This window comes from Eptatretus burgeri, chromosome 5, assembly GCF_056783735.1.
Source record: "Eptatretus burgeri isolate ZD-2024b chromosome 5, Ebu_testis_v1, whole genome shotgun sequence".
Classification (NCBI taxonomy): Eukaryota; Metazoa; Chordata; class Myxini; order Myxiniformes; family Myxinidae; genus Eptatretus; species Eptatretus burgeri.
Genome location: NC_140965.1, coordinates 88,288,990 through 88,293,989, shown reverse-complemented (window position 1 = coordinate 88,293,989; position 5,000 = coordinate 88,288,990). Strand labels below are relative to the sequence as shown.

Sequence of the window (5,000 nt, the reverse complement as noted above, 5' to 3'; positions counted from 1 at the left end):
TTTTAGCCAGCTTATGCTGATTTTTTGAAAATGTGTGTAAAATGCTGGTACACGTCAAATACGTTATTGGTACGTTTTGTATATGTTAAGACCACGCTGAAAAACACTGCCATAAGTTGTAGTACGCTGGCTTTAAACGTTGAACTTTTGGGTTTTCCTCGAATTTTTTCATGCTTGAAATTTTCCGACGTATGCCGGTGTACGACTCACACGTTCCGCTACACTGGCCATAAGTTGTAGGCACGTTATGCGATCATTGACACACGTTGAACCATGTTAATTGAAAGTTACTCATAAGTCGAAACACGTCGAGGTAATGTTTAGCGTACCCGAAACTTATTTCTAACCTATGAGTAACGTTTTGTAAGCACACTACACAAACGTTGTTCACACTTTGCAACACGTTACTTGAAAGTACTACTACTACTACTACCAACAACGACATCAGTAAATTCTCTCGAACTACTACTACTACTACTAATAACATCGACATCACTAAATTCTCTCGAACTACTACCACCACTACTACTAACATCGACATCACTAAATTCTCTCGAACTACTACTGCTACTACTACCGCTACTACTAATACTACTACTACTAACATTGACAACACTAAATTTTCTCGAACTACTACTACCAACATCGACATCACTAAATTCTCTCGAACTACTACTACTACTAATAACATCGACATCACTAAATTCTCTCAAACAACTACTACTACTCCTGCTACTGCTACTGCCACTGCTACTGACATTGACATCTACTCAACATGGAGTCTGGAACACTGACGAGTTCCTCTTGTGAAGCCCATTTGTATATACCAATTCCCCTAAACACTGCCAATACGCCATTATACGGTAGCTGTAAGTTAGAAACACGTTCAGTAAGTTCTGTGGTCGTCCGGAAGACGTCAATCAAGTTCGTCTACATACGCCAATGTGCGTTTGAGATACGTTACACATAGGTTCAAAGCACGCTACTCATAGGTTCAAAGCACGCTACTAATAGGTTCAAAGCACGTTACTCGTAGGTTAAAAATTAAGTTTCGGGTAGGCTAAACATTACCTCGACGTGTTTTGACTTCTGAGTTACTTACAAGTAACGTGTGGCCGACGTGTGTAAACGATTGCGGAGCATGCCGAGAACTTATGCCAGCGTATGCGGAACTTGTGAGCCATATGTCGAGTACGTCGTAAAATTTTCAGCATGCTTGAAATTTCACGACGTACTAGACGTACCACGTAATATGCCAGCGTACTTCATTGTTTTTCAGCATGCTCCTAACGTATACACAACTTACCCATACCGTATTCGACGTGTTCCAGCTTTTTAGACACATTTTTCATAGGTCGGCATACGCTGGCTAAATCGTCAACGTGTGACTGCGATGTTGACACTTCCAATTTTCAGACTGTTATGATTTAAATCTGCGTGCGGCAGGTTTTTAACACGGAACGCCACGAGTTCGTCGGCGATACGTGCAGCGCGCTATGAGTAAGTTAAACTATCGTTGGGCATAGGTTGTGAACGCCTACAACAGGCTAAGCATTCGTTGGTATAAGTAATCTTTAACACAATGAAATGTTCTGTGCCCGTTACTAATACGTTATGCATACGACCAACACGTTATGAATACGACCAAAGCTTTAAAAAAGACCTCAAAACTTCAGCGTACGCCAACGTTTTACGTGCATTTTTATACGTTGCCATTCCTGGCTAAAACGTCAAGGTGTGACTGGGCCTTTAGTTTAAGAGATTTTTGAGGTTATGGCATGAGCGGAAATGAAATTAAGCCACAAGTGCTGTCATCTCTGGGCCTTTATCAACATTACAAAGTATCCAGCGATTTGTGGGTGTGATGATCAGTTATTCAATGATGTGAGTGAGGAAAGTGGAAAAAAAAAAAAAAACTTTGTTAAGAAATCCTTGCGTCCTTTTTCAAGTCAAGTTATTGTTGAGCAGGCCAAAACAAATGGCGAATTATGATCCCATTGAGGGAGAGTGAGGTATTCCAGAATGTGCATGATCAAGGATATAATTAAATAAGGCCGTTAATTATCTTAAAGGGATGTTTTAATTAACCCAAACACCCAATTTTCATTCATGCACTCCCTTGGAGTTCCCTTAGTATAGATGCAAAGTTTCAGGCTGATATTTTTCATGGTTTTGTTGTTATGCAGGTGACACACTGACTGTCTGACACACACTGACATTTTTACTATCTATTACATTGAGAACAAGGACATTTGGAAACAACATATTTTATGTCAATTCCACAGACATTCAGAGATAATGGACAATTCTGGGACAGGATGTGTGATTTGAACCTGTGATCCCAGCATCATGAGTTGTATGCTCAGACAGGAATGGAGAAATGATTAAATACATTTATTAAGTACGAACAACTACAACCTGTCACTTCACTGACGGGAGGGAGTATTAAGGAGAGGGGAGAGTAAGAAGGAGGTGAGGAAGAGAGGAGGGAGGGTAGTGTGAGAGAGGAGAGAGGGGGGAGGAGGGAGGAGGGAGAGAGATTGAGGAAATAGGGGGGAGCGAGGAGGTGTTGGGGGAGTTAGGAGGGGTGGGGGAGTGAGAAAGGAGGGGGGTAGGGGAGTTAGCAGATATATATGCTTTATAAACAGCACACACACACAAACACACAAACACACACACACACACACACACACACACACACACACACACACACACACACACACACACACACACACACACACACTCGTCATGTGACAGTTGGAAAAAAATTATCTCTGTAATTGAGAAAACACCTTAATACAGCAAACGGTTCAGAAATAAGGTGTTATCAAATGTATTTTGCTTTGAAACTCACAAAGAGAAATCATTTAACGTTTTTGAACACATCGAGTCATATAAAATAACCAATTACTTCAGAAACAGCCACGAGGACAAAGGAAAATGTGATCACTCATATGCTGCTGAGGTTAACTATTTAAACCTCCACGATATGGGATGAAACTTTGCCACCATGGCACCCGCGTAACCAAGAATGCAGGCACATGCACAAACACACACACACACACACACACACACACACACACACACACACACACACACACACACACACACACACACACACACACACACACACACACACACACACACACACACACACACACACACACCCTCTGAGAGTCACTAAATTACAGATCCAAATATACCCGTGTATGTACCTCTACTTTGTTGCAACTACTGATTGCACATCCCAATTGGGACATGAACTGCACCACCATACACTGTGGGGTGCTCAGCAAGCTGCTTAAGCACCCAATAAAGCACTTCAATTACATAGTTGATAAGGATGGCTGGCTTAGCAAGCGATAGCTATGTTCGAATGTCCAAACGATGTCCGAATTAGACAAATGAACACTTTTTTGCAGTCGGAACCGCTGCTAAGTTCAAATCTGGAGCTTATATTTTGTAATTCTGCTTAGCCAAGAGATTCTCGAGGTTATAGCATGTGCGGAAATGAAATAAAGCTACAAACGCTGGCATCCCGGGGTGTTTATAAGCATTGCAATGTACCCAGCGATTCATAGGTATGATGAACAGGTTTTGATATGAGTGTGGAAAGTGGGGGGAAAAAAACAAACAAACTATCGTATAGAAATTGTTGTGGTCTGTTCCAAGTCAAGTTATGTAATGAAGCAGGCCAAAAAAAACGTGGCAGCTTCAGACCCCAGTGAGGTAACCTAGGATACGCCTTAAGACCTCAATCCCATAAAGAGTGAGCTGGCCAAGGATGCACCTGATAAAGGATGTAATTAAATAAGGCCGTTAATTATCTTCAAAAGGGGTGTTTAAATTAAACCAAAGACCCAATTTTCACTCTTGCACTCCCTTGGAGTTCAATTTGTATGCATGCAAAATTTTAGGCTGCTAGATTTCATGGTTTTGGACTTATGCAAGACACACACACACACACACACACACACACACACACACACACACACACACACACACACACACACACACACACACACACACACACACTGACATTTATTAGCATAAATTTTGGTCATTTTCAAAGAAAACTTGGTGTTGGCTTTATGGGTAAGGTGGCTGGCTGATGATCTTAGGGTCTTGAGTTTGAGCCCTTGTCATTAGGCTGAATCAACTTGCCTGGTGTTGATTCAATGCATAATCCCTCCGAGATCAACAAAAATGAGTGTCAGATTACTAGTAAGCTGTGTCCCCAGAAAATGATGCAGCCAAGCAGCCACAGGGTGTATACAAATAAATAAATTTATTTTAAAACAAACTAAAGTGGGTTTTGCAGCATGTGAACATCACCAAACATGGTAAAATATGTGACTTGTCAATGAAGCGTCCATCGTGAAACATTCAATGTAATGGCATGAAGTTGCTTTGACCTTGAAAATGCACTGTTTATAAACTATCAAAGAGGATCATTTCCAATTTGTGTTGAATGGCGAGAAAAATGAAAACCTGCACCAAGTAATTTATATTTAATTAGCAATTAATACTAAAAATGAAGCCTGGAATTGTTAATACATTGCCACAAAAACACCATTTATATCTTCACATGTTAGTGTTTCATCATCTGTTTGGTCCTATCAGACAATGCAAACTGTAGAGGTGGGGCACCTATCTTTGCTCTGATTAGCCTGGGCTCGATTCCAGACCTGACGATAAACTGTGGGATTAGTGTTATGCAGGCAGGGCGTCCAATCACAAGTTACGTCGTCCCTCGGATGGAGGTTGACCCTGGTGTCCCGTCTGCTAGCATTAGTTTGTGGATGTCAAGACAATTATCCCACGCTGTTTTCTTGCAAAGAGTTGGCGAGATATCAACGGCACCCTGAACAGCTGGTTCATGAAAGAATTGGGTCAAAAATGTTCCCTGGCTGAAGGTGGGAGTCATTGGGGCATACTAGTAGTATGCGGCTGTACACGTTTAAATGTTAATATCTTCCAAAGAAAAGCATGTACAACCT

The 5,000-nt window shown here is 41.3% G+C and overlaps 1 protein-coding gene across 2 annotated transcripts in view; it reads left to right on the top strand.

Annotated features, from left to right (window-relative positions):
- LOC147026913 (protein phosphatase 1L-like) overlaps window positions 1-5,000 on the top strand; it is a 154,455-nt gene that overhangs the window by 100,803 nt on the left and 48,652 nt on the right. Inside the window, exon 4 of one of the 2 annotated variants that reach the window (XM_085882810.1) lies at window positions 1-3,150. This exon is cut by the window's left edge and continues 1,133 nt beyond it. The exons of the other annotated variant lie outside the window; for it this stretch is intronic. The gene's annotated coding sequence lies outside the window, so the exon portion shown is untranslated. Of the gene's footprint in view, window positions 3,151-5,000 lie in introns of those variants that run through there. 2 annotated transcript variants of the gene reach the window in all.